The 25,531-nt window shown below is 37.7% G+C and overlaps 1 protein-coding gene, 1 non-coding gene and 1 pseudogene across 2 annotated transcripts in view; 1 reads left to right on the top strand and 2 right to left on the bottom strand.

Annotated features, from left to right (window-relative positions):
* Positions 1-25,531, bottom strand: part of LOC147365924 (uncharacterized) — an 851,918-nt gene that overhangs the window by 404,811 nt on the left and 421,576 nt on the right. The window lies entirely within an intron of this gene.
* LOC147365926 (myb/SANT-like DNA-binding domain-containing protein 7) lies at positions 7,355-10,509 on the top strand (annotated as a pseudogene).
* On the bottom strand, positions 13,957-14,028 carry TRNAC-ACA (transfer RNA cysteine (anticodon ACA)). Its single transcript has one exon. It is a non-coding gene; the product is annotated as a tRNA-Cys (tRNA).

Below are 25,531 nucleotides of genomic sequence, written 5' to 3'. Positions count from 1 at the left end.
GTTCAGTAATATTAGTACAAGTTATACAAATTGGAATATAAATAAAAATGTGCATATGTACAACTTATTATATGATAAAGAACATGTGAATGACTGTCCCAATGTCAAATGTTTGAATACCTTGACCTCCTTACATTTTACTTAAAATAGAAATATGGAGGCTTTTGTTTGCAATAAAAAAATAACTTAGTTATGTGTCTGTGTTTGTTGTATGTGACAGAATATATATTCATAGCATAAGTCAAATTTTTCCCTTATCTACTAATGTAGATATATTGTTTATACTCATACATTTTTCTGTTATAAATTGGAGAAACACATTAACCATAATTATTATGTTCTTATAACTAGCAATCCTTCCCCCTCTCTTATCTCCTACCAGTAAATTCCTTACCTGTCAAGAGGAGAAAATTTTGAAATTTTTTAGTCTCCCAAATTGTTTAAATATGACTATAGATCTTTTTTGATTTATGATAGAGTTATATCCTGATACCCTGGAGAAGGAAATGGCAACCCACTCCAGTACTCTGGCCTGGAAAATCCCATGGACAGAGGAGCCTGGTAGGCTACAGTCCATGGGATTGCAAAGAGTCGGACACGACTGAGTGACTTCACTTTCACTTACACTATATCCTGATAAACTCATTGCAAGTTGAAAATATCAGAAGCCAAAAATGTATCTAATATGACTAACCCACCAAACACCATAGCTTGGCCTAGCCCATCTTAAATGTACATTTACATTAGCCTACAAGTCAGGCAAAATTATCTAACACAATCATCTTAAATGTACATTTACATTAGCCTACAAGTCAGGCAAAATCATCTAACACAAAGTCTGTTTTATGATAAAGTATCAAATATCTGGCTACTGCACTAAAAGTGAAAAACAGAATGGCGGTAAGGGGACAGAAGTGTTGTAAATGCACCTGTTGCTTACCCCTTGTGTCACATAGCTGACTGGGAGCTGTGGCTCACTGCCACTGCCCAGTATGGGGAGAAGGTATCCTACCTCATATCATTAGCCCAGGAAAAGATCAAAATTCAAAACTCAAAGTACAGTTTATACCTACAGCATACAGCTTTTGAAACATCATACAGTCAAAAAAATCTTAAGTCGAACCATCCTAAATTGGGGATCATCTGTAGTAGGATGAACTACTATTACTTTTAATGGTAGAGTTCACAGAATGCATTTACTATGATAATTTGCAAGTACACTAGACAGCCCGTTCAAGTAATTATTAGGAAAAAAGTAACAGTGCCCCTTGGGATATAATGCAAAACAAAGTAAAAGAGTTTTTTCTGGATTGAAGAAGGTACAACTCTTACCTCCTTCTTCCTATCTGACTGTAACTTTTGTTAGAAAATAGAACAAAGGGAAGTTAAAACATGATGAATGTAAAGCAAAATATAGAGGTCATTATATATTTTATAAAAATAAGTGTAAGTTTCAAACAATGAATAATCATGCATTATGACAACTGATTCAAGACAAGGGAAACAAATGATAACTGAAAAAGGCATATACACTTATCAAGTACTAACTACTTTAAAGAGTATGTTTCCATGGATTGCAATGTAAACATGAGTCACAAGACTAAGTTTTTCTTAAGACTTACTTATTTTTAAATACATTTTTTTTTTTACTATTTTTCCTTCTAAATAAGAAACCTTACCCTAGATTTCATTAAAATGTTATGCTTTAGGTGATAAATCTTACATTCCGTTTACTCCTGAAATATATATAGTGTTTTCAGAGGCAGTTTCTCCAGCTAAAGAAAAAAAGAGTAAAATCTTGCAAAATTTTCAAGGTCTAAAATTTATGAAGAAGGGTAATAAAACCATATGCAAGCTTATAGAGAATAACATTTTATAAAAATTAGAAATTAAATATATTCAAGCATTATAGTTTAAAAATCACTTTAATTTCTATTATACTTAGAATGGATAAATTAAAGTCCATGGGTTAAAAAAAAAATGGCCCACTGTATGTTCTTGGAAATGCAGTATTTTTGTAACATAGCTATGCTCTTCATTTCTGTATTATCTGTGGTTGCTCTTATCCTGTAACTGCAGAGTTGAGTAGTTGTGACAGAGACCATTTGACCTGCAGAGCCTAACATTATTGGATAGGCTACAACAAAACAATGTGCTGATTCCTGTTTTAGACACTTATCACTTGACTTATGTTGCTGAATTCAAATGGATTGTAAATAAAATACAACAAATTCTGGTATAACATCCAAAGAATTTTAGATTTATATTTTGCTGATGTTCTGCAATTTTCTCTAGTTTTTCTAGTATTTTCAAAGAAATTCAAAATATTGATTCTACTAATCTCAAAATCACTCAAGTCCTGTGTGTGTGTTTGTGTATATGGTGATGGTGCCGTTTTCACTAAGTTGTGTCCGACTCTTTTGACCCCCTGGACTGTAATCCACCAGGCTCCTCTGTCCAGGGGATTTCCCAGGCAAGCATACTGGGATAGGTTGCCATTTCCTTCTCCAAGGGATTGTCCCAACCTAGGAATTGAACCCAAATTAAATTTTTTTTGAATATATTTAATTTCTAATTGAATCTGCATTGCAGGCAGATTCTTTACTGACTGAGCCACCAGGCAATCCCATTTCATATATGTATATATTATGCATAAATGTGTATATACATGTCTGAATAGTTCACCTCCGTCTCTGTGAAATATGCTTTTAATATTAAGCAAAAAGGCAGTTAATTTCTTTAACATTTAATTAGGCAGATACCTAAGTTAGCTCCTTCCAATGGCAGGTATTGTTTTGAAAAACTCCCTCTTCTTCTGTAATACAGTTATTCTTTATTTATATTCAAATCATAATCTAAAGCTCATCATTTTAGTTTGGCATTCCCCTAAAGACAAGTCTCTTCAATGTGTCTTTATAGGGATTTTGCTTCCAGGATTAAATTTGAGTCCCAAACAGAGCATATGTGATGTAAAAACAATGTTATGTTTAAACATATTGCAATTTTAAATATAAAATAATCAGCTATTAATATATATTTAATGAATGTATTTATAAATAATATTAATGTATAAATTTAAAAGTAATGCAAGTTATAAATTAGAAGGGTTATTTTGTTGTTTCTAAAGTCTACTTTTTGGGCTGCCTAAGTTTCTTAGGCCACCAGTAAACTTTGAAAATTTTCTTTCAAATCTGTGGAAAGCAAAGAGATGAAAAGGAAACTCCATACCAGCTTATGAGAATGTACTTCTCTGATGATATAATCAGAGCAAATCTATAGACTCTTTCCCTTAATAATTTCAGAGCATTTTAAAATAGGTGTGAAAATATACCTGGAAGAACACAGCCTAAATAGACAAGGATTTAGTACTCAAAACAACATAAAAAGTACTACCTGAGAATATTGTTGCAAGTGTTCATCTAGCTTTAAGGATGTCCATAAATAAATCTAGAATGGTAACACATCAGAATCATTTTCATGACTTTCAGAGCTAACAGTCATATACTCATGTCATTCAGTCATCAATTCTCATGTTTCTACCATCAGTACCCCAGTCTCTGAGGAAGAAGTAATAAGTAGCAATCCTTCTGTTCAAGGACTTTGCCTCCTAATTAAGAGATAAATCTAAATGAGCGTTTGCACAAAACCCCAAGCATTAGCAAGCAATTTTTAAAATAGCCTTTTAGAGAAATATGCCATGGCAATGGTTTTAAAATATTCTCCTGCTATAACCTAAATATGTTTTATTTTATACCCAGGCATACATACACAGACACACAATCACTCAAATGTCAAGAAACAACATCTATTTTTAGCTCTAGTAATGCCAAAGCCTTTGACTGTGTGGATCACAATAAACTGTGGAAAAGTCTTCAAGAGATGGAATACCAGACCACCTGATCTGCCTCTTGAGAAATTTGTATGCAGGTCAGGAAGCAACAGTTAGAACTGGACATGGACCAACAGACTGGTTCCAAATAGGAAAAGGAGTACGTCAAGGCTGTATATTGTCACCCTGTTTATTTAACTTATATGCAGAGTACATCATGAGAAACGCTGGACTGGAAGAAACACAAGCTGGAATCAATATGCCAGGAGAAATATCAATAACCTCAGATATGCAGATGACACCACCCTTATGGCAGAAAGTGAAGAGGAACTAAAAAGCCTCTTGATGAAAGTGAAAGTAGAGAGTGAAAAAGTTGGCTTAAAGCTCAACATTCAGAAAATGAAGATCATGGCATCTGGTCCCACCACTTCATGGGAAATAGATGGGGGAACAGTGGAAACAGTGTCAGACTTTATTTTTCTGGGCTCCAAAATCACTACAGATGGTGACTGCAGCCATGAAATTCAAAGACGCTTACTCCTTGGAAGGAAAGTTATGACCAACCTAGATAGCATATTCAAAAGCAGAGACATTACTTTGCCAACAAAGGTTCGTCTAGTCAAGGCTATGGTTTTTCCTGTGGTCATGTATGGATGTGAGAGTTGGACTGTGAAGAAGGCTGAGCACCAAAGAATTGATGCTTTTGAACTGTGGTGTTGGAGAAGACTCTTGAGAGTCCCTTGGACTGCAAGGAGATCCAACCAGTCCATTCTAAAGGAGATCAGCCCTGGGATTTCTTTGGAAGAAATGATGCTAAAGCTGAAACTCCATTACTTTGGCCACCTCATGAGAAGTGTTGATTCATTGGAAAAGACCCTGATGCTGGGAGGGATTGGGGGCAGGAGGAGAAGGGGACGACAGAGGATGAGATGGCTGGGTGGCATCACTGACTCGATGGATGTGAGTCTGAGTGAACTCCGGGAGTTGGTGATGGACAGGGAGGCCTGGCATTCTGTGATTCATGGGGTCGCAAAGAGTTGGACACGACTGAGCGACTGATCTGATCTGATCTGAATACGCTCTATTCTGTTCAAGTTGTTGTCATTTTTGGTACAGTTGTCAAAAACCTTAAGCTGATAACATGAGTTGTCAATGGGTCATAACCTGCTGTTTGAAGAACAGTGCCCTGAGATTTTATTAAGGACCTAAATATTTTCAGATAAAGAATTGGCCAATAGTGTATACAAGAAACATAACTGAGTTCAAAGCTGCAAGATCTTGATGAGCCTTGCAGCTCGGCAATGTAATGATTTTATGAGCTATTCTAAGTCAATCTACTTTGGAACCTTAGTTTGTCATCTATAAAAACAAAATAAAATTTTGTCTATCCCACTGAATATAGAATTTTGGAAATAAACAATGATAACAGATATGGAAGCATTTTGTCAACTGTAATGTAACAAAATTTATAATTTATTTTGAATGTTTAACTAACTAGGAATAAACCAGATCACAATATTCAGTTTTTAGAGACTTGAAAGTAGTCTTACAAGAATTTTAACTTCTCAATTTTTATCATTAAAGAAGATATTCTGAAGCAACTAGAGGAAAGCAGTGGTTTCTTCAGTGAATACATGTGAGTGTAGAAGTGTGGAACAGAAGCAGGGGCCATGTTGTCATCAGAGGGGCAGTAAAATTTCCCATCTCTAGTAGTGTTAGGGCTGCCGTAACAAAGTTCTACAGACTGAGAAGCCTGAACAGCAGATTTTTTTTTTTTTTTAGTAGTTCTGGAGCCTAGAAGTCTGAGATCAAGTGTTAGGCATGGTTGGTTTCTTCCATGCTCTTTCTCACTGACTTGTAAATGGCTGTCTTCACCCTGTGTCTTCACATGGTTTTTTCTTGTGTGTGTGTGTTTCCTAATCTTCCATCTTACAAGGACATGAGTAATACTGGATTAGGACCCATCTTAATGATCTTATTTTAATTTTATTACCTCTAAAGGCCATAATTCCAAATATAGTAAAATTCTGAGTTACTGGTGGTTAAGACTTCATATAAACTTAGGAGAACACAACTTAGCCTGTAACACCATTTACTTTCTCCTTTGTTATTATTACTTATACTTTGTCATTTAATACCAAGGAAAACATGCTATTTATTTATGCATAATGCTTTGTGTACAACTGAATATCCCATTCATTTTTTCAAGGGTTCAAAATATAATTATTTCTGTATTAGAAAAATGGTCATATCTCATTTATAATTTATTAAATTATACTATTTAATAAAATAAATTATTTAACAAAAATCATTCTTTAATGCTTCCTCTTAACAAAAGAAAATATATTTTTAAAAAGGCACAGCAACTTGATTATTTCCCAATCTTAAAATGGAGGCTGCTGCTGCTGCTGCTAAGTCGCTTCAGTCGTGTCCACCTCGGTGCAACCTCATAGACGGCGGCCCACCAGGCTCCCCAGTCCCTGGGATTCTCCAGGGAAGAACATTGGAGTGGGTTGCCATTTCCTTCTCCCATGCATGAAAGGGAAAAGTGAAAGTGAAGTCGCCGACCCCATGGTCTGCAGCCTACCAGGCTCCTCAGTCCATGGGATTTTCCAGGCAAGAGTACTGGAGTGGGGTGCCATTACCTTCTCCATAAAATGGAGGCAGTAGTTGTCTATTTGGAGATAGAGATTTTTTTAAGGAAATTAACATATTCAAAAAATCAAATGAGGATCTGAGATAAAATATTAATATATTTACATATTTAGAAGTAAATGAAAGATTTTGAATGCTACTAAATTTTGTTTCAAGTTACTTAGTTCCCCAGCTAAGTAAAAACATTTGTTTTCTTTGTTGAAGCATCCTAAGACTAATAAAAATCCATTTTAATTAGCAAGAATACATTGCATTTTCAGCTACAGACACAAATGCATTCCCACAGTTTGAGACTGTATAAGACTGTTATATTCTTATTTATAATTTGCATATTTATAGTAATACAAAACTGCTTTCCTGAGTGCTGCCGGCTTCTCTGCCGCCTCACGGCTGCCACTGGGATTCACCTGAGCTGCACATCAGCTTGTGTGGCCATCCATAAGGATGGTTGGGCTGGCGTGGTTGCAAATGACGCAGGTGACAGAGTTACTCCAGCTGTTGTTGCTTACTCAAAAAATGAAGATGTTGTTGGATTGGCAGCAAAACAAAGTAGAATAAGAAATATTTCAAACTCAGTAATGAAAATCAAGCAGATCCTTGGCAGAAGACACACAGTGGTTCCAGGTCTCAGCCTTGGAAGCATCCTACTTTTTGTGAAGAAGCTGGTCCCCTTGTTACCAAGCCAGTAAGGCCCTTTGTAGCCCTTGGTCCGGTCCCCATCCTAAGTGACCTCCCACAGTTGGGCTTCTCTCAGCCCTGGCATCCTGCCTCTTTGCAACCTACTTACAGGTAGCTCCGCCTAACTTAATGCCACAATTATCCTTACGCTGCTCCTGTAACTTGCATTCCTCTGTGGCCTTCCAGCCAGAAATGCAGTCCTCGGACCTGGCTTCTCAGCAATTAGCTCTAGAGAGGGAAGAAGCGGCTGGCTCTTGGAGATAGACTGGAGCACCCAGAAATTCCTCACACCTTCAGGTCAGCACTCTCCTGCCCGGGAGCCTCCTCCAGCTAGCCTTTCTTCCCAGTCTGCCATGGCAACTTCCAATAGACGTGCAGGCTTCCGGTGGTACAGACAGGAGATACGCAGGCTTCTCTCCCCACTAGGCAAGGCAGAGTACATTCAGTGCCTGCAGACCATGAATCACAACGCAGATGTCTATCAGGCCGTGTCCAAGCGGATGTAGCAGGAAGACTTCTGCCGCACCATGCTTCAGTGCAGCTCCAGATTCAAAGGCAGTTCAGTTCAGTCGCTCAGTCTTGTTCGACTCTTGGTGACCCCATTAACTGCAACACGCCAGGCTTCCCTGTCCATCACCAACTCCTGGAGTTTACTCAAACTCATGTCCATTGAGTTGGTGATGCCATCCAACCATCTCATCCTCTATTGTCTTCTTCTCCTTCTGCCTTGAATCTTCCCAGCATTGGGGTCTCTTCAAATGAGTCAATTCTTCGCATCAGATGGCCAAAGTACTGGAGTTTCAGCTTCAGCATGAGTCCTTCCAGTGAATATTCAGGACTGATGTCCTTTACGATGGACTGGTTGGATCTCCTTGTAGTCCAAGGGACTCTCAAGAATCTTCTCCAACACCACAGTTCAAAAGCATCAATTCTTTGGTGCTCAGCTTTCTTTATAGTCCAACTCTCATATCCATACCTGACTACTGGGAAAACCATAGCTTTGACTAGATGGACTTTTGTTGGCAAAATAATATCTCTGCTTTTTAATATGCTGTCTACGTTGGTCAAATATTTTCTTCGAAGGAGCAACAGTCTTTTAATTTCATGGCTGCAGTCACCATCTGCAGTGATTTTGGAGCCCCCCAAAATAAAATCTGTCACTGTTTCCATTATTTCCCCATCTATTTGACATAAAGTGATGGGACCAGATGCTGTGTTCTTAGTTTTCTGAATGTTGAGGTTTTTTTTTTTTTTTTTTGCCTTTTTTTTTTTTTATTCTTCCAATTTTATTTTATTTTTAAACTTTACATAATTGTATTAGTTTTGCCAAATATCAAAATGAATCCGCCACAGGTATACAGTTTTAAGCCAACTTTTTCTCGCTCCTCTTTCACTTTCATCAAGAGACTTTTTAGTTCTTTGCTTTCTGCCATAAGGGTGAAGTCATCTGCATTTCTGAGATTATTGATATTTCTCCCAGCAATCTTGATTCCAGCTTGTGCTTCTTCTAGCCCAGCATTTCTCATGATGTACTCTGCATATAAGTTAAATAAGCAGGATGACAATATACAGCCTTGACATACTCCTTTCCCTATTTGGAACCAGTCTGTTGTTCCATGTCCAGTTTTAATTGTTGCTTGACCTGCATACAGATTTCTCAAGAGGTAAGTCAGGTGGTCTGGTATTCCCATCTCTTGAAGAATTTTCCAGTTTGTTGTGATCTACACAGTCAAAGGCTCTGGCATAGTCAATAAAGTGGAAATAGATGTTTTTTCTGGAATTCTCTTGCTTTTTCAATGATCCAATGGATGTTGTAAATCTGATCCCTGGTTCCTTTGCCTTTCCTAAATCCACCTTTAACATCTAGAAGTTCACGGTTCATGTACTGTTGTAGCTTGTAATGGAGAATTTGAGCTTTACTAGCGTGTGAGATGAGTGCAATTGTGCAATAGTTTGAGCATTTTTTTGGCATTGCCATTCTTTGGGATTGGAATGAAAACTGACCTTTTCCAGTCCTGTGGCCACTGCTGAGTTTTCCAAATTTGCTGGCATATTGAATGCAGCACTTTCACAGCATCTACTATTAGGATTTGAAATATCCCAACTGGAATTCCATCATCTCCACTAGCTTTGTTCATAGTGATGCTTCCTAAGGCCCACTTGTCTTTGTATTCCAGGATGTCTGGCTCTAGTCCAGTGATCACACCATCATGGTTATCTGGGTCATGATGATCTTTTTTTTTATAGTTCTTCTGAGTATTCTTGCCACCTCTTCTTAATATCTTCTGCTTCTATTAGGTCCATACCATTTCTGTCCTTTATTGTGCCCATTTTTCCATGAAATATTCTCTTGGTATCACTAATTTTCTTGAAGAGATCTCTAGTCTTTCCCATTCTATTGTTTTCCTCTATTTCTTTGCATTGATCACTGAGGAAGGCTTTCTTATCTCTCCTTGCTATTCAAAGTCTTGAAGAACTTATATTTAAAGACCTATGTGGCCCACACCACAAGTATGGGTAATTCACCACACTGTCCCTTTTATGATATGTTGAATCAGCTTATCTGAAATCAGATAGTGACTGATACAGACAAGTTAATGGAGGATGCTGCTTGGGCCAAGAACAGTGACCTGAATTTAGCATCCCCTGACACCACGGGGGAGGAGGGGACTAGCATTCTGGGAGCAAAAAGGACTCAGGGAGCAGAGCATCAGCCTATTTTGAAAACAGTGAAGCAATCAGATGAGGATTGGCAGCTGAGGGTCAGTGACCAGATGCCAGAAACCAGTGACCTAGAGGACTCCTGGGATAACTCCTTGGGTGCAGGGTGCTCTCAAGGGACCCCCAGCTACAGCAACTCCCACAACCTTTACAATGGTGCAGTTGCTCCCTGTCAGAGCAGCCCCGTGACCAGACTAGCTCTGTCTGGTAAGCCCAGCTCCTGCTCCAGCTCTAGCCAAAACACTCATCAGGTAGCCTCAGCACAGCAGCTTCCAGCCTCCTCCAGGGCTCCTTTTATTTCTGGTGGGAATAGGCCTTTGACCAGTGAGCCCCCTCCCAAGTGGCCCCAGTGAAGAAGGTGGTCAGTGGCCAGGACTATTGCAGCTGAGCTGACAGAAAACAGGAGGTTGACACGAGAATTTTCAAAGCAGGAACAAGAAAAATTGGACCAGCTGATTGCCATTGGCGAGGAGGCCAGCAGTCAGCAGGACATTGCCAGTGAGCTCTGCAGGGGTGCAGTGGTCATGGTCAGACGCTTGGCCACAGCAGTGGAAGAGGCAACTGGGGCTTTCCAGCTGGGACTTGAAAAGTTGCTTCAGAGGTCAATTTCAAACACCAGAAGTTAGGAGCTGATCATGCAAGGGTGTATTTCCTACACTGGCAGAGCCTGGGTCCAACCAACGCCTCCTGATACCCTGGCTCCTTTTCTGTGTCCTCAGACAAAACAGAGTAAATGGACAGTTAATGTGTGGAGTGGTAGGAACATGTGTGCTAGTGGCTGCTCCCAGGCATCTCTACTAGTTGAAAGACCTTTTAGAAATACAAGGGGTGGCCCAGTAGAAGAAGGATGCAGCCAAGTGCACAGAGCTAGCTAGCCCTGGCTTTATGACTGATAGGAGACACTTTAGTTTACCTCTCTACATCAGCTTTCTCAGCTGCTAAACCTACTTACCTCACAGGTTGTTGTGAGGATCAGATGGCTGAAATAGATATGAAAGGGTTTAAAAGCACTATATGCATGTAAGTTATTAAAGCATATGACCTTGGCTGAGAGAAGGCTGGTGTGAGGCACAGTAGTTGACAAGATACAGAATAAGGGTTTTACACCGTGACCTCATTGCTTAAATTTCTACTAGTTTAACTGGACTACTTCCTGGAATTTACAATCTTCATTTCTTAAAATCTCTCTGTAGTTCATTAGGTTATTGTAGACACAACATGTATTGGTCCCTTTTTATGTTTGCTGTATCTGTGACATACCTACTAGCAACCACTTAATAGTCAAACCATCTTTCCCTCCATTTTATTTGTCCTTAGTCACTTATCTCTATGGATATAATTCAGAACTGATAGGAAGCCACAATCGTGTGTTTTGGTTCATGTTGATAATCTTTGATATCATGAGAAATTGGCTGTCTTATAAAATACTACCTATAAGTAAATTCTTTGCATTCCATGTTTAGGGGTTTTTTTATGTTCATAATTATATAACCTTAGGTTTGGTTTGTCATTTGGACATCATGGAAACAATTTGGATTATATCAGCTTTCCAAATACTTTTAGCTAAAAAAACAAACAAACAAACAAAATCCTTTCCTCCTAGTGAATATCACCACATCCATGTAACGAGATTGATCAAATGGGATTTCCACCAACCATCCTGGAAATAGTGAAAAATCATATTCCTTTACATTAAAAAGCAGTAAGTGCTAGGGAAAAGGTGTCGCAGATATTGGGGATTTTTAAAAGATTCTCAACCCAATGATAGGTTCGATTTTCTTGGAGAAAGGGAAGACCACTGAGATTAAATTAGGATCATTTAAAAAACACTGCCATCTTCTGACTATCCAGGTAGGTCTTTGTATAGAGATGTACAGAACACTTTTGCCCAGAAATCCATGGAAGGAGGTGGAGGAGGATCCATCATGCAAAACTCTGGATCCTACTCCTGTCAGGCCAATTAGTTTGGAAGCCTGTCTCCAACTCTCTATTAAGGATGAAAAAAAATCTCTAATATTAAGCTATATATATTAGAAAAAAATTATCATTGTGGATAATGTATAATAATGAGAAAGAATTTCACTATGCCCAGATTGAAATCATTTAACAAACATTTATATATTTACCCAATTATATATTGGGTACACTATATCTTTTTTTTAATTTATTTATTTTAATTAGAGGCTAATCACTTTACAATATTGTATTGGTTTTGCCATACATCAACATGAATCCACCACGGGTGTACACATGTTCCCAATCCTGAACCCCCTTCCCACTTCCCTCCCTATCCCATCCCTCTGGGTCATCCCAGTGCACCAGCCCCAAGAATCCTTTATCCTGCATGGAACCTGGACTGGCAATTCGTTTCTTATATGATATTATACATGTTTCAGTGCCATTCTCCCAAATCATCCCCCCTTCCCTCTCCCAAGAGTCCAAAAGACTGTTCTATACATCTGTGTCTCTTTTGCTGTCTCATATACAGGGTTATTGTTACCATCTTTCTAAATTCCATATATATGCATTAGTATACTGTATTGGTGTTTTTCTTTCTGGCTTACTTCACTCTGTATAATAGGCTCCAGTTTTATCCACCTCATTAGAACTGATTCAAATGTATTCTTTTTAATGGCTGAGTAAGACTCCATTGTGTATATGTACCACAGCTTTCTTATCCATTCATCTGCTGTTGGACATCTAGGTTGCTTCCATGTCCTGGCTATTATAAACAGTGCTGCGATGAACATTGGGGTACATGAGTCTCTTTCAATTCTGGTTTCCTCAGTATGTATGCTCAGCAGTGGGATTGCTGGGTCATATGGCAGTTCTATTTCCAGAATTTTAAGGACTCTCCACACTGTTCTCCATAGTGGCTGTACTAGTTTGCATTCCCACCAACAGTGTAAGAGAGTTCCCTTTTCTCCACACCCTTTCCAGCATTTATTGCTTATAGACTTTTGGATCGCAGCCATTCTGACTGGCATGAAATGGTACCTCATTGTGTTTTTGATTTGCATTTCTCTGATAATGAGTGATGTTGAGCATCTTTTCATGTGTTTGTTAGCCATCTGTATGTCTTCTTTGGAGAAATGTCTATTTAGTTCTTTGGCCCATTTTTTGATTGGGTTATTTATTTTTCTGGAATTGAGCTGTAGGAGTTGCTTGTATATTTTTGAGATTAGTTGTTTGTCAGTTGCTTCATTTGCTGTTATTTTCTCCCATTCTGAAGGCTGTCTTTTCACCTTGCTTATAGTCCATTCTGAAGGAGATCAGCCCTGGAATTTCTTTGGAAGGAATGATACTAAAGCTGAAACTCCAGTACTTTGGCCACCTCATGTGAAGAGTTGACTTATTGGAAGGGAGGGATTGGGGGCAGGAGGAGAAGGGGATGACAGAGGATGAGATGGCTGGATAGCATCACTGACTCGATGGACGTGAGTCTCAGTGAACTCTGGGAGTTGGTGATGGACAGGGAGGCCTGGCGTGCTGTGATTCATGGGGTCGCAGAGTCGGACACGACTGAGCAACTGATCTGATCTGATCTGATAGTTTCTTTTGTTGTGCAGAAGCTTTTAATTTTAATTAAACCCCATTTGTTTATTTTTGCTTTTATTTCCAATATTCTGGGAGGTAAGTCATAGAGGATCCTGCTGTGATTTATGTCGGAGAGTGTTTTGCCTATGTTCTCCTCTAAGAGTTTTATAGTTTCTGGTCTCATGTTTAGATCTTTAATCCATTTTGAGTTTATTTTTGTGTATGGGTACACTATATCTTGCATGTAGTATATTTGGAGTGGAAATGCAACATGAATGGAGCAGACTTGACTCTGTTCCCATACAGACTTTTATTCCACTAGGGAGAGGCACACAGTAAATGATAAAAAGAAAGCACCAAAAATGCAAATTCTAGTGTTTCCTATATAAATAGTGGAAAGAAAGTGAAAGTGAAGTCACTCAGTTGTGTCCGACTCTTTGTGACCCCATAGACTGTAACCTACCAGGCTCCTCCGTCCATGGGATTTTCCAGGCAAGAGTACTGGAGTGGGTTGCCGTTTCCTTCTCCAGAGGATCTTCCCTAACCAGGGATCGAACCCAGGTCTCCTGCATTGTAGGCAGACGCTTTACCATCTGAGCCACCAGGGATGATCGGCTAATTTCCTAGTTTACATAGAATCGTCAGAGAATTCTTTTATGAACAGGGTGACTCATAATTTTGACCAATAATTTATCATTCCAATCACATCACATTTCAAAGTGACAGGTTTCACATCAGTAATTATACCAGGACTACAGACATAAATCAGGTTTTTTTGTAGGTAGATCAGAATGTCTCCCTATCTTTGAGCCTCATTTCATTTAAGTGTAGATCAGAATGAAGAAAAGAAGTCAAGAATGTGGAAAAGCAGGGACAAGAATATCCAAAGTGGTGGAGCAGCACAAGAAGTAGGGAGGCCGTTTTTCCTGTGTTGTGTTAGTTGTTCAGTCATGTCCACCTCTTTGCAGCCCTGAGGACTGTAGCTTGCCAGGCTCCACTGGCAATGGAATTGCCCAGTCAAGAACACTGGAGTGGGTTGCTATTTCCTTCTCCAGGGGATCTTCCTGACCCAAGGATTGAATCCAGGTCTCCTGCATTGGCAGGCAGATTCTTTACTGTCTGAGCCACCAGGGAAGCCTGGAACTTTCCCTGTTCAGTGCATAATGACTTAGAGCAAAGTTGGCAAATGATGACCCTCAGGCTAACTCTCATTTATGCTTTTAAGATGGTTTTATTAGAACGCAGTCACACATGTTTGTTTACTACTTTCTATGGTTCTTTGACATTGTGAAGCAGAGAAATGCTGGTAGAAAAGACTAGCAGACCTGAATCTGTCTGCAGACGTTGGATGTTGTTGCCATCATCCTCTACTACATCCCACAAAGAAACCACAATGATCTGAGCTTAGTGACCTGAGCTTAGTGATCTGAGCTCACTTAGGAGGTACCTAGCAGGCCATAGTCCCTAAACAGTGATTCAGACAGCTCAGAATCATTGCCAGGGGGACAGCCTTTCACCTTCTCTGAAGCCCATTCCCCCTTCCCACCCTCAGAGACATTTTCTACTCCTCTAGATGACTGCCAGGTCCCAGGGGTGCCTTGCAGCCAACTCGTCTCACCATCACTTTTTCCAGATGCTAGATCTCTTCAGAATTTGGAGTATTTTCTAAGTCCTGCATCTGTTGGTCAACAGAAGAACTCCTGTACTCTACCCAACTCCTCAACACTACCTGGACAAATTTTACTTCTTATTTTCAATAAATGTCAGATACCACTAAAAAACACTACTTGACTAGTTGCAACAAATACGGTATGACTTGCAAAACTTAAAATTATTAGCTATTTGGCCATTTACAGAAAAGTTTGCTAATTACTGATCTAGGGAAAGATTAGCATGAAATGCAGTTAGAGAGGTAGGTGCCCTTGTCTTAAGATATAAATATCTTAGCGTGCTCAAAGCAATCATTATTGCACTGTTCCTATTTGAATATCCATAATTATAGAACACTAGAAGCAGAGGGTACCACCAGAGACAAATCTGCTATCATTATATAAATGGATTATGCAGGTTGATAGGACATTTTCCACATCATCCACCATTTGTTTTTTCCATCAGTAATTTCCTTGGATGAAATAGAAGCTTTTTCAGATAGACCCATACTTATTTCAGCTAAACAATAAGGTACACCTTGATAGCTTACAAAGTCCTCAGCTACAGAATATATAAAAGAAAAACAATACATGAATAATTTCTACCCATTTATAATCTGTTGGCAGGATAGAAAAAATAAAGAATGATACATGAAAAGAAAAAGAAGAGGACCCCATATAATTATGCACCAATATAAACCACATCTTATGAAGAATGAAGCTTAATTTATAAATCATGACTCTGAGCTACTAAAGTCATGGGACTTTGATAATGTACACAGGAAATGACATAATGCAATACAATCAAATGCTCTTACATTTAAGAGGTTTTTTTTTTTCCTTTAATTTTTCTTCCTTGACTCAAAAAAAGGGGAGGAGGGGGTAATGTAACACAAAAGAAGAAAATACAGTAAATATTAGAAACAGATGATTTTACCTAAAGGTTATTTCTTTTGAAAAGCCAAGTGGGGAAAAGGTCAGATACTCAATTCTGGATTTAAACTTTGAAAAGTTTTAGCTGCAAACATTAAACAGTTTCGGCAATTACTGTCTAGAGAACTTATCACTGAAGGAGACCACAGTTGTGATAGATCAGTATGAAGTAATGATCACATAGAGCCCACAATTGAGAATGAGTAGAGCAGACCAGGAGTGAGTATCTTTGAGCCCTTCTAAGCAAAAGTCTAGATAATCACAATGGTGTGACCTAGAGCCAACCATTCTGGAATGTGAAGTCAAGAGGGCCTTAGGAAGCATCACTATGAACAAAGCTAGTGGAGGTGATGGAATTCCCATTGAGCTATGTTAAATCCAAAAATGATGCTGTGAAAGTGCTGCATTCAATATGCCAGCAAATGTGGAAAACTCAGCAGTGGCCACAGGACTGGAAAAGGTCAGTTTTCATTCCAATCCCAAAGAAAGGCAATGCCAAAGAATGCTCAAACTATGGCAAAATTGCACTTGTCTCACACGCTAGTAAAGTAACACTAAAAATTCTCTAAGCCAGGCTTCAATAGTACGTGAACCGTGAACTTCCAGATGTTCAAGGTAGATTTAGAAAAGGCAGAGGAGTCAGAGATCAAATTGCCAACATCTGCTGGATCATCAAAACATCAAGAGAGTTCCAGAAAAACATCTACTTCTGCTTTATTGACTATGCCCAAGTCTTGGACTGTGTGGATCATCACAAACTCTGGAAAATTCTTCAAGAGATGGGAATACCAGATGCCTGACCTGCCTCCTGAGAAATCTGTATTCAGGTCAGGAAGCAACAGTTAGAACTGGACATGGAACAGACTGGTTCCAAATAGGAAAAGGAGTACATCAAGGCTGTATATTGTCACCCTGCTTATTAAACTTATATGCAGAGTACATCATGAGAAATGCTGGACTGGATGAAGCACAAGCTGAAATCAAGATTGCCAGGAGAAATATCAATAATGGCAGAGACACAGATGACACCACCCTTATGGCAGAAAGTGAAGAGGAACTAAAAAGCCTCTTGATGAAAGTGAAAGAGGAGAGTGAAAAAGTTGGCTTAAAGTGCAACATTCAGAAAATGAAGATCATGGCATCTGGTCCCATCACTTCATGGCAAATAGATGGGGAAAGAGTGCCAGACTTTATTTTTTGGGGCTCCAAAACCACTTCAGATGGTGACTGCAGCCATGAAATTAAAAGACACTTGCTCCTGGAAAGAAAAGTTATGACCAACCTAGACAGCCTATTAAAAAGCAGAGACATTTCCAACAAAGGTCTGTCTAGTCAAAGCTATGGTTTTTCCAGTAGTCATGTATGGATGTGAGACTTGGAGTATAAAGAAAGCTGAGCGCCAAAGAATTGATGCTTTTGAACTGTGGTGTTGGAGAAGACTCTTGAGTGTCCCTTGGACTGCAAGGAGATCCAACCAGTCCATTGTAAAGGAAATCAGTCCTGAATATACATTGGTAGGACTGATGCCAAAGTTGAAACTCCAATACTTTGGCCACCTGGAAAAGACTCTGATGCTGAAAAGATTGAAGGCAGGAGGAGAAGGGGACAACAGAGGATGAGATGGTTGGATGGCATCACCGACTCAATGGACATGAGTTTGAGCAAACTCCAGTAATCGACAATGGACAGGGATGCCTGGCCTGCTGCAGTCCATGGGGTTGCAAAGAGTCAGATACAACTGAGCAACTGAACTGAACTGAAAGCAGAAGCTCTGATGAAGTGAGCTTTAACCCTACCACAAGCGTTAGATACACAGATGATACACAGCGTTAGATACACAGTCTTTTCTTGGTTTTTTTGTTTTTTTTTTGACAGGAAGACTCACCCTGCAACTTCCTAATGATTGCATATTCTTCTGCTATTGTTTTGCTTAACAATTTTCTCAGCCTCCTATATTGCATAGGATCTGAGATGAATCTATAGGAATAGGGCAATTTTGGATATTCCTGGAAAGATTTAGACTGTGAAATAGGGTTCATACATGCTGAACTGGTAAAATAAATTCATCAGTGTTCTTAAATATATTTCAGTCTCATTAAACTTAAGCTGCAAAGAGAGAAATGTACCCTCCATCACAAGGAGTCCTCAAGAAAAACTATCAGATTATTTAGTTGTAGTTTTGCTGGAGTCATTACAATGTTCTGGAATCCATGGCATCTTTTCTACACATCTCATAATGCTGACCTTTACTTCAGAAAAAACAAGCTTTTTTTCAAAGTATACAATTTGGCTAAATTTTATACCTGAATTTGATATATCTATGTGTTTTATTAATTTTACTAAGAAAAATGTTGTATAACAATGTAAATGCATAGTATATTTTATTGGAAGATTTCACACTCACAGGCTATAAAAAATATAAAAATAAGTGAAATTTTCACTTGTAGTAGGGTTAAAGCTCACTTCATCAGAGCTTCTGCTTTCAGTTCAGTTCAGTTCATTTCAGTTCAGTCACTCAGTTGTATCAGACTCTTTGCGACCGCATGGACTGCAGTAGGCCAGGCCTCCCTGTCCATTGCCGATTCCTGGAGTTTACTCCTGTTAAAAGGAGAAATAAGGACTTGATTTTAAATGTTAAGTTGTGCAATTTTAGCTCAATTTTTTTTCTTATATTGGTATATTTGAATATTCAACCAATTATTATATATGAAGAGTTAACTAAGTATTAAGACTTTTGGGGGAAATGGGGCTTTATTCTGCTCTTAAAAAGCTTATAATATTTGGGGAGGAATAAACAATTAAGAATAGACAACTAACAGAAGTGATAAAAATAAGTTTCAAGTGAGATGGAATTACATCTGTGAAAATTTTGCAAACAAACTGTAGGTATTACCTTAAGGTATAGTATCATTTAAATAGTTATTATAAAACCCATTGAGACTTTAGTATTGGATGATTACACTGGCTAGACTGTTTATATGTAAAAATAGAAAATTGTTATAGAACTTTCAAGAAAACCTGCCAATTCTACTCTGTTGGGAATTGAGTACAGGAGACCCTATGTGAGCAAAGCCCATTTAGGAAACTGTTTCTTTACCAGGTCTGACTTTAATTCCCAGGAAGCTGTGAGGTAGTTTGTTAAGGCATACATTTTGTAAATAGAATTTTCAGAGAATGTTCATGATTGGGCCTCCTGATGTTTTTTATTGGTTCAAAGGGGGCATTCGCAGCTGCAGAAAGCAGCTTGTAATTATCAAATTGGCTTTTTTCTACAAGGTAAGATAATACACATGCAGTTTCTGGTATTTTTCACAAGAACAGCAAGCCAATCATTTGCATTTTCATATTAGGTGTGGAAATTCTTCTCTGGATCTAATTGACCTTATCCAAGTTAAAGAGAAGGAAAGCTGAAGAATTAAGAGAAAAATCCATACTCAAAATGTAACTCCTGAACTGGAATCAGATCAAGGGCATCAAAATTAAACTGCCAGTGGGTAGATTTGCTCTTCTCTGCACAGTTGGTTTCACTTTGCAAATATCCCTTCATCAAAAATATCAAAGGAACTGGAATGCTGTCAAATCCTTGCCATTCTTTCTCTAGGGGATCTTCCCAACCCAGGGATCGAACCCAGGTCTCCTGCATTGCAGACGGATTCTTTATCATGTGCCACCAGGGAAGCTCACTAAGGAAGATACACTTGACTAAATCCAAACAAGAAATAGAAGATCTTATAGGATCTTACAATAAAATTATATTTAAATAACACAAAAACATCAAGATTAACATTATGATAATGAATATGAAATGACTAGAGTAAATGAGAACTAATTTTTAAATGCATCTCAGTATTTGAATGTCATTATATTGACAGATTTTTTTTAAATTAGCATAAGGAAAAACAATACAAATGATCTCACACTTGGTGTTGTCACAAGGTAATGACACAGAGTATTGGGGCTCAAATTGAATCTTAATCATAATACACAAACTACCACTCTGGAAATAAATATGAAAGCAATCATAATTTATTAAATGACAGCATGGCCAAGTAGATGTTTATGTTTTAATTACAAGTAATAGAATGTGTCAAATGGGTGGTTCTCACAGCTTGTAAAGATTGGTTCCTTATAGAGAAGAGATGGCCCCAACAGTTTAATAAGAAGACTATTTCTGCTGGACACACATCATTAATTTGATTTTATCTCTTCTGTAAGATATTTATTAAGTACAACTAAATATATTTATTAAACTTCAAGTAAACTGCATTTTAGTAGTTTGGAAAGTGGAAAAAGAAGAGCTTACATTTATCTTGTAAGATGTTAATATCTTAAACTAGGGTCCATATTTAAACATCACTTCTAGCCTAAACCCCAATAATGATTAGGCTTTGCCACCACTTATGGTATAGTATGTCTTTGTTCTTTACAAATTCAACGTTTACTATTTTAAGGATATTCTACTGGTGGTGATTATTCATTACACAGATTAATCTAGTATTATTTCAAGTGTAAATCTGAATCCTGTGTGTTAGAAAACTGACTGTTTAAGGAAGTCACTTAAATAGGGCATGCACTCATTCCCCATACATTTGTATCTAGCACTGTACACCACAATAATTCTACTGTAGTGATAAAAAGAACTTTCTTAGTTTAAATTGGCATGGGGTTAACTTTTGTTTGACATATGAAATATGTGACTCTCATCCCATATATGATTAAAAGGAAACCATTTGCCTATATTAAATGTCTTTCATGAATTTAGGAATCAGATAGAATATCTGAAAGCTATCCAGACATAACTCATGAGTCTACTGTATATTCTAAATAAAACAGAATAGATACTTGACATTTGTTAATACTCATGAGCTTTGCAAATAGTTAAATTTATGCATATCACTGGAGCATATAATTTCCAGGATTACAAAAAAACTCCACCCCACCCTTGTAAGTGCAGTAAATTACATATGTGACAAACAGTGGAGAACTGGTTGAGATGCATATATTGAGAGATTCATCTAGGTTCATACACTAAAAGTGGGCTAGGTTTACTACACAAGTAAGACAATTTTAACACTAAAGTTCCAATTGAAAATTACTGAATGTGTGTTGCAATGAACTGCATACAGTTGGTACTGTAAACCCTAAGGCTATGAATGTCAAGAAACCATTTTAGCAAAAGATAATACTGAACATATGCTATTTAAACCCAAGGACAGGTTCTTATTCAACTTAGGATGTATAAATCCACAAGAGACCATCACTTCTACCCTAACAACAAAAGTGAAAAAAAAAATTAAAACTACAAAATCATAACCTTTTAAGCCCATCTGAGAACTGAGGTGAAGGGTGAAGAAAATTCTAAAGGATAAAAAAGCCTTTTAAGGACAGAAGGGACACATGAACTTTTTTAACTTTACAGAGCGCAAGAGTAAGAAGTGACCAGTATAAAAATGAAGTAGGAGAAAGTAAAAGAAAACAACTGAGACAATAAAGTGTTCTTAAAGATCAAGAGATGATCAGCGTGAAAGTTTAGACTACCTGGGACAAAATGACTCTGTAATCACCCTCTTCTTCACAATGAGCCTCCATCTTGTGTTCATGCGAGTTTGGGGGCAGAGCAGGAGACCTCAAAGAATTTCCCCTTCATGGTGCACAGGCATGAATACATACTCACTTCTTCAACTTTTTCTTATGTGAATCAAAAGCTGTAAGTCAATGGATAAAGGACAGGAAACCTGGCTTCTTCCAACAAAAGCAAATGGTAGAAGCAAAAACTTTCTGACCCTAGGAAAAGATTAGGAAACCTTCCCTTGTATCTTAAGCCTTACCTCAAAGAACAAGCTCCAAGAATCTACTGGAACAAAGCAAGAAAATCCTCTGCCACTAGTCCCAGGTCAAGGCACACTTCTTCTCATGGAGATAAAGAAGCACATTTGTTTGCCCAGTTTAAAAGGTCTGCTTCTGTTGCTGGAAAGGTAAAAGAATCTCTCCAAATTGAGAATCTCACACATAGAAGACAGAATGTGACTCACATGGAAGAGAACAGGAACTTTTGAGAAAGACTAATTATTATAACTCAGGTTGAAAAGGCTCATCTAAGACTACAGCTGAATCATAAAAATCTTAGAGATAACCCTTGTTTGTACAACATGCCTCATGCCTAGTAACAAGCAATACCATTGCAGAAGGGGAACAGCATGGAAAAGATTCCTTCCATAATGCGGTTGTGCAGTCTGTTGAAAGCTTAGCATGGAATCAGAATGTATACAAGTCTTCCCAACACCCTAGGCTCCACACTCAACAACATATAGCAGCATCCCACCCAAATGGCGAAATTTGAAGCCTGTGAAGCACTACTAAAGGCATAGTAGTCAAACTCAGATCAATTACTCTCTAGTTCGACTCAACTCTCCATGATAGTAACCCAACAAAAGAGAGGCATACACTTTTCTAGCCATAGATATTATTTGCCTCAGTCTTTTGTTCTTTTACTGTTCTTTTACACATAATTCCAGAATTCAGTAAAAAAAAAAAAAAAATCACACACACATATACAAAATAGAGTAGAGGAATAAAATGAATACTTGTCAAGTGATAAAGCAGACAACAGAACCAGACACTGAGATGACTTAGATACTGGAACTATCAAAATTTAATTTCCATTAACATATTAAAGGACGTAGTGCAAAGGACAACATGCAACTATAGTCACCACAGAATTTCAGCAGCAAGATTGAAACTATAGAAGGTGGTAAAATCGAGATGAATAGTTCTTTATCAGTACATAGGACACACAAGAAGACAAAATTGATGAATTTAAAAACAGGTCAACAGAAAATTTCCAAAGTGAAATAAATAGAGGAAATAATGAGTGGAAACAAAAACAAAATAGAAGTGTGTACCCAGGGGTTGTAGGGTTATATCAAAGGATCTAAACCGCAGGCAGATACTGCTAGTTTCCTTTCTCTTCTGAAATGATCATGGAAATTATAATGAGACTGTGGATGCTTGGTAGAAACTGAATTATCAGCCTATGCTAAGTCTAACAGTATCATGCAGCCAAAGAGAGTCAGTGGGATTTGAGAAAATGCACCTGTGATTTTCAGGTCATGCTTTTAAGAGGGAGAGTTCTCTTTTCTTTACCCATCCTATTTACTGGCTAAATGGAGGCATTACACTAAGGATCATAAAGCAAACAATTTATAAAAACCTGGGCCCTTGGACTAATTATATTCAGTCTATCACCTAACATATCAAAAAAAAAAAAAGACATATTTTTTCAAGACACTGCTATTTGTAGTGTTATTATAGTAATGAAGCATATGTATTTTTATAACATAAGCACCCAGCTAGTAAAAGTTTAGAATGAAATTTAAATTAGTTTATGGTTTCTGAATATAACTAACAATATAGAGTTTTGCATATCATAAAGTTAATAATGATGTTTTTGAGTAAGAGGACAGCTGAATGAAGAAAATAGGATTAAATTAAAATTAGATTACTAATTTTATTGGCAGTTTGTTATAATAGTTTATCTTGACAGTAAACTTTTAATATAATTTAAAATAATTTTATATTAAAATTTAAGATAAATTTTAATATAACTAAAAGCTAACAAGATTACTTTTACCTCTCGCTTATCAGAAAATACCAAAAGAAAGGCAGGTATTATTAGTTGTATGAAAATCTTTTCAAATTTAAATAAATACAGACTGCTGCTGCTGCTGCTGCTAAGTTGCTTCAGTCGTGTCTGACTCTGTGCGACCCCATAGACGGCAGCCCACTAGACTCCCCCATCCCTGGGTTTCTCCAGGCAAGAACACTGGAGTGGGTTGCCATTTCCTTCTCCAATGTGTGAAAGTGAAGTCACTCAGTCGTGTTCGACTCTTAGCGACCCCATGGACTGCAGCCTACCAGGCTCCTTCATCCATGGGATTTTCCAGGCAAGAGTACTGGAGTGGGTTGCCATTGCCTTCTCTGAAATACAGACTAATTAATAGCAAAAGTTTGGTTTCTAAATACGAGAGAAAGATCAGAAACTAATTACATAGCAGAAATAAATATTGGTTCATCAGAATGCATAATTAAGTTAGGGGACATGTCACTTTTCAGAATTTTATGTCCGAAACCAAAATTTGAATACTGTAAAAAATGTCATGATTAGATACAGGAAAATGGTACATCTATAAAGCACAAGACACAAACAGCTGGAGAAAAGACTAACATATCCAAATATGCTGTTTGGCAGCAAACAAATTTCATTAAAAAGTGGTCCTCTGAAGTAATGAATAATTCTGAAATAATTTCAGTCTGTGCAAGTAAATACTGTCTAAAATATATAAAACCACTGTGAAACACAAAAGCTACTAACTGTTCCAAATATCACCCCTTGTAATATTCTTAAGTTTACTGTCAAGATAAACTATTATAACAAACTGCCAATAAAATTAATAATCTAATTTATAATTTAATCCTATTTTCTTCATTCAGCTGTCCACTCACTCAAAAACATCATTATTAACTTTATGATATGCAAAGCTCTATATTGTTCAAGTCATATTGCTTTTCAAAATGTTCTCACAGAGCTGAATTGGGATGATTTAAATATGAATTAGGAATATGTTAGAGTAACTATACAACAGAAATTTAAAAATAAAACCTTTTTCTCTTCTTAAGAAATCAGTAGCATTTCTTCTCTAATTAGATTCCATGAGCAAAGGTATTATCACTAGGTGAAACTGCATTTTCAAAGACTCCTAAGAATCAAAAAGAATGTTGGAATGGAAAGATCAAACCATGAAAACCTGGAATGTGGTAATAATTTTGTAAGCGAAACAAGTATGTTGTAAACATAAAAAAGCACTTATTTGGGTATTGGGAATTTGAGTTCTATTCCTTAGTTTTCCACCAATTCTTGAACTCAGTAAAAATTCCTGTGCCTTGGATTTCTCATTCATGAGAGAAAGATAAATTCTAGTGATTTCTAAATTTTCTTCCACTTCTTTAATAACATAAAGATAAGCTATCTGTACACATGCATCACACACATGGTTACATTCCTGCTCTAAACCATCTATTTTGAGGATCCTCTCCACCCTATGTTTTCACCAATAAATTTGGACTATCGGTCGACTGCTCTTGGAGTTTTTAAGCCACTGGAGGTATTGAAAATGGGCTCCTCTGGAACACGAATAATAAGGATCCAACAGGCAGCTGGCCAAGGTCAAGAGCAACATAAAAACACTTTGCAGAGTAAACCTAGTGGGACTGCAGTCTGCACAATCGCCACGCTCTAATAGACTGGTCTAACCAATCTCAGATCCCATGAGTTGTTTCTCACACAGATGCTCTCATAACTTTAAAGGGCTATGGTTATAGACAGTCACGATCACAACATGTCCATTGATTGAATTATGAACATCTTAACTTTTTCTTGGTGCATTCTCAGAATGCCACCCCAGGGACACTCAAGTTAGTAAGCAGGAGGCAAACAATATGAAGTGGGATTAATGGCCCATGTTGTTCTTTT

Source organism: Bos grunniens, chromosome 9 (assembly GCF_055505025.1).
Source record: "Bos grunniens cultivar Pamir isolate PY7600 chromosome 9, Bosgru_T2T1.0, whole genome shotgun sequence".
In the NCBI taxonomy this organism is placed as follows: Eukaryota; Metazoa; Chordata; class Mammalia; order Artiodactyla; family Bovidae; genus Bos; species Bos grunniens.
Note: the sequence above shows the minus strand (reverse complement) of the source record. Positions and strands in the feature narration are given on the sequence as shown.